Here is a 5,772-nt window from a genome sequence, read left to right as displayed (position 1 = left end):
GGTTGTTAATGAGTCTTCCTTCAATCCTGATGCCATCTTCTTCTTCATATAGTCCAACTTCTTGGATTATTTCTTCAGCATACAGAGTGAAAACATATGGAGAAAGGATACAACCCTGACACATTCCCTTCTTGATTTTAAACCATGCAGTGTCCCCTTGTTCTATTTGAACAACAGCCTCTTGGTCTATGTACAAGTTACTCATAAGCATAATAAGTGTTCTGGAATTTCCATTCTTCTCAATATTATCCACAATTTGTTATGATCCGCACAATTGAATGTATTTCCATAGTCAATAAAACCCAAGTAAACATCTTTCTGGTATTCTTCATTTTGAGCCGAGATTCATCTGACATCAGCAACAATATCCCTCATTCCAAGTCCTCTTCTGAATCCAGCTTGTATTTCTGGAAATTCTCTGTCAATATACTGCTGTAACCATTTTTGAATTATCTTCAGTAAGATTTTGATACTGATGATACTGTTCGATAATTTCCACATTCAGTGGGATCACCTTTTCTTGGAATGGGTACAAATATGGATCTTTTCCAGTCTGTTGGCCAGGTAGTTGTCTTCCAAATCTCTTGGCATAGCCAAGTGATTGCCTCTAGTGGGGCATCCACTTGTTGAAACATCTCAGTGTGTAGCCCGTCAATTCCTGGCTGCTAACCAGAAGACTGGTGGTTCAATCCCACCAGCCACTCCTTGGAGGGAAGCTTGGGCAGTCTACTTCCATAGTTAAGCCTCAGAAACCCAAAGGAGGGGTCACAGTGAGTTGTATCCGACCCAACAACAGTTAGTTTTTGAGCATTTTTCTCCATTTCCCTCAGTGCAGCTTCAACTTCTTCCTTCAGTACCATTGGTTCTTTATCATATGCTACCTCCTGAAATGGGTGAACATCGACCAGTTCTTTTTGGTACAGTGACTCTGTGTATTCCTTCCATCTTCTTTTGATGTTTCCTGCATCATTCAATAATCAATATATTGTCCACAGAGTCTTTCAATATTGCAACTCAGAGGCTTAAATTTCCTCTTCAGTTCTTTCAGCTTGAGAAATGCTGAGCATGTTCTTCCTTTTAGCTTTCCAACTCCATGTCTTTGAACATTTCATTATATTAATTGACTTTGTCTTCTCGAGCTGCTCTTTGAACTCTTCTGTTTTGCTTTTTTATCTTGTCATTTCTTCCATTTGCTTTAGCTACTTTCCATTAAAGGGCAAGTTTCAGAGTCTCTTGTAACATCCACTTTAGTTTTTTCTTCCTTTCCTGTCTTTTTAATGACCTTTTGCTTTCTTCATAGATGATGTTCTTGATGTCATCCCACAATTCCTCTGGTTTTTGGTCACTGGTGAACAGTGCATCAAATCTATTTTTTGAATGATCTGTAAATTCAGGAGGGATATAACCAAGGTCATATTTTGGCTCTCATGGACTTGTTTTAATTGTGTTCAACTTCAATTTGTATTTGCAAATGAGCCTTTGATGGTCAGTTCCACAATCAGCTCCTGGCTTTATTTTGGCTAAAGATATTGAGCTTCAACATTGTCTCTTGCCTCAGTTGTAGTCAATCTGATTCCTGTGTACTACATCTGGTGAAGTCCACATGTACAGCTGCTGTATGTGTTGTTGAAAAAAAGTATTTGCAATGAATAAGTCATTGGTCTTACAAATTTTTATCATGTAATCTCCAGTATAATTTCTATCTCCAAAGCCAAATTTTCCACCTACTGGTGATTCTTCATTTCCAACTTTTGCATTCCAGTCACCAGTGATAATCAGCACATCTTGATTGCATGTTTGGTCAATTTGAGACTGCAGAAGTTGGTAAAAATCTTAACTTTCCTCACCTTTGTCTTTGGTGTTGGGTGGGTAAATTTGAATAATAGCAGTATTAACTGGCTTTCCTTGTAAGGGTATGGATATTATTCTATCATTGACAGTATTGCACTCCAGGAGAGATCTTGAAACATTCTTTGTAACGATGAATGCCATGCCATTCCTTTTCTATCATTCTTAGCATAGTAGACCATATGGTTATCTGATTCAAAATGGCCAAACCCAATCCATTTCAGCTCACTAATAACTAGGATATTGATCTTTATGTGTTCTATTTCATTTTTGACAACTTCCAATTTTCCTAGATTCATACTTCATAACATTCCATGTTCTGATCTTGCTTACAACTGTTTCTTCTCATATTGAGTCTTGCCACTTCAGCAAATGGAGGCCCAAAAGCTCTACTTTATCTATATCATTAAGCTAGGGTCTACTCTGATGAGGCAGCTCTTTCACAGTCATATATTGAGTGCCTTCTGATCTGAGGGGCTCATCTTCTGGCAGTGTATTGGAAAATGTTTCAGGGCTATTAATAAAGTTTTCCAGTAACATATCAGACAAAGGTTGGATGAACTACTTCCATAGTGATACTGCCTCGGAAACCCAAGGTGGGGGTAGCTATGAGTCAGATCCCACTCGATGGCAATGGGTTGGTTGGGTTGGGTTAATTCAGACAGTGTTTCAATACTGTTCTGTTTACCTAGTGCCACTCTTACAAGAAATATACCACAGATAGGATGGGTGTCTCTTGCCGTCTGTCCTGCCATCTCTCGTGTGTATGCCGGGGTCTTTCTGCCTGGGTCTCAGGTCGAGGATTCACTCCACTCCTGTTTCCACATTTTAGGCATCTGTCAGAGCAACACTCCACTGTCTCAGTACCATATTCTATTCTAGTTACCTAGTGTCATTGTGACAGGAATATATACCACAAATGGGATGGCCTTAACAAACAGGAGTTTATTCTTATGATTTGGAGGCTTTAAGTCCAAGTTTAAAGTGCCAAGCTCTAGGGGCTGGGTGAAAGCCCCTCAGCCCTGGAATCCAGCTCTGCCTCCTGCTCCCAGCCCACTACAGCTAGAGGCATTTCTTCACTCAGACAGCTGCTGGCTGCTGAGGCTGAGAAACCCCAAGGTTGACAAGTAAAAAGGCACAGTCTTGATGTTACCAAACCACATGGCAGGCCATTAACTTAAGTCCATTTTAAGTCCCAAGGTTGGCAGAGCATAGCAGGCTGCTGAGCAACAACATGGCTACATGCAGGGTCCAAGCGTGGCATAGGCTAGAGACCATTCCCAAGGCTTCTCCTTATACAGAGGAAGCAGACCACATACTCAAAGCAGCTACTCAGCTATTTGTGGTGGAGCGCACCCTGGAGTTGATTGCCAGTCTCATCATGGGGAATAACTACCACCAGCTGCCCAGCCACTCAACCAGACCTAGCCAAGTTGACACACAAACATAACCACCACAACTACTATCCTTAAGGTTTTCTTTAGCCAGTTCTTTGAGAAGTAGATGGCCTCTTCCTTCTTCCAAGTCTGTCTCAGTCTGGATGTGCCATCAAAATTGGTCCATCAAGGGCACCCCTGCTGGTACAGCCTCCAGCCTCACAGCAACATGCAATCCACCACAGTATGACAAACGGACAGGCAAGTTCATCTCCCTTAGCTGTTCCAACAGTTTTGCTGGGCCACCACCTGCTTGTTCCTACTGGCCCTGTCTGCCACTGCTCCCTGCCACCTGGGGGCATCCTGATATTTCCCAATTTTATTGGCACATATTGGCAATGACTCAGGAGATCTGTATGCCCTATACTTAAATCTTTTTATGAAAAATGCAAATAAATTTCTCCATAGTGTGGCTCAGTTACCTAAGGATTATGTAATTTTTCCATGATTATCCAGTGAACATTAGACATTACCAAACTCTGGACTGTCAACTTTTTTTCTTTTTTTTTTTTTAAGAACTATTGGCCAAGCAAGCATTCTGTCTTCAGTGCTTAACTCCATTGTACTGAATGGCCTACAGTCTTAGGCAATTATAGTATAGGTAAGTCCCTCAGAAGTCAGTAGGAAACACCATATGAAGTCAATATTCCCTCCCACTTGTCTCTGACTTATTTTCGGTATTTTAATTATCCTTAGGCATTTTCTGTTTGCACATTTCCTATCCACTGCTAGATATTAGTGTTTTTTGTTTTGCTTTGTTTTTATACAGATAATTCTGATTCATTGCTTTGCCCCTCAGAATTTGAATGATTGAAGATTGGATTACTCTTGTCCTGCTGAAAACATAATGGCACCTGACCTCTCTTCAACTACAGGCCTAAACTATTTTCTACTCAGCCAAGTCTAAACCTATGGATTACAAAAGATATTTTTCCATTTTGTTACTGATGGTTTTGTATCACACATTATTCTACGTTTTATAAGTGAATAAAATAATTAAGAGGTACCACAAAGAATAATAAAAACATAAGCAAAAATATAATGCTACATGGTATAACATTAACTAGAAGAAAGAAATAAAGCTAATTATATTTCCATTACTATCAGTTGAGGGAGCTCTGGTAGCATAGTGGCTAAGGTATTTGACTGCTAACCGGAAGACTGGGGGTTCAAATCCACCAGCCACTCCTCAGAAGGAAGATGGGGCAATCTACTTCGATAGTGATACTGCCTCGGAAACCCAAGAAGGGGTCGCTAGTAGTCGGGTCCGACTTGATGGCACATAACACAACAACAACAACTATCATTTGAGATTAGTGAAGATTTAATATAAGAAACTGCCATATACCTAACAAGTACTGTGTGGGTACATATAAAGCACATATACACATAGCATAACAAAGATTGTGAGGATGGTGCAGGACTGGGCAGTGTTTTGTTCTGTTGTACAGAGTCACTATGAATTGGAACCAATTCAATGGCACCTAACAACACACACACACACACACATACATACATATACTCTCTGCCATTGAGTCAGATCCAACTCATAGCAACCTCTCTTTGGGTTTCTGAGGCGGTATCTCTACAGAAGTAGATTGCCCAACCTTCCTTCCGAGGAGTAGTTTCTGAGTTTGAACGGCCAGCCTTCTGGTTAGCAGTCAAATGTGTCAGGCACTACGCCACCAGAGCTCCTCTTTCTCTTCCTTTGGATGTATGTATTTACAAAAACCCATTTAGGTAAGATTACAAATGATCTTTACTGCCAACACTCTAAGGCTCTACTGATCCTAAATATTCTTAAGAAAAACTATTTATATGAAGAGTCATTGGTTTTTAGTGGACATACTCCTAGAGATATGAGACTAATACTTTTGACAGATGGAAATTTCAAGAAGAAATATTAGTTTCTCTCTCCCCTTTGTTCCTCAAAGTTTCACAGAACAAGGAAGATCACTTTGTCCCTTTGTCCCATTTTTTAAAGAGGCTTTGGACTTGGTTATCCAGCGAGATGGTGTTTTATAGGAAGATGCAATTTTCACCCATGGATCATTCCTTTTTTAAAAAAAGAAAGAACAATAACAATAAAATATAAGAAGAACCTAGGAAATTTTGCTTTGCTGTACAATCCTACCTCATCACAATCAAATGCAGTGTTTTACAGAATAGAACCTGGCACTGGAGGAGAGGTCTGGTGGTGCAGTGCCTAAGGCATCTGACCACTAACCAGAAGGCTAGAGGTTCAAACCCACCAGCCACTCCTCGGAAGGAAGGTTTGGCAATCTACTTCTGTAGTGATACCGCCTTAGAAAACCAAGGAGGGGTTGCTATGAGTCCGGTCCTACTTGACAGTTGTTGTTGTTGTTGTTAAGTGCTGTCAAGTCGTTTCCGACTCATAGCGACCCCATGCACAGCAGAACGAAGCACTGCCCAATTCCACTCCAACCCCACAATCCCTGCTATACTTGAGCCCATCATCGCAGCCACC

Source organism: Orycteropus afer, unplaced genomic scaffold (genome assembly GCF_000298275.1).
Source record: "Orycteropus afer afer isolate SDZICR_OR568_19922 unplaced genomic scaffold, OryAfe1.0 scaffold00098, whole genome shotgun sequence".
Taxonomy (NCBI): Eukaryota; Metazoa; Chordata; class Mammalia; order Tubulidentata; family Orycteropodidae; genus Orycteropus; species Orycteropus afer.
The sequence above is the reverse complement of the archived record's forward strand: the minus strand, read 5'-3'. Positions refer to the sequence as shown.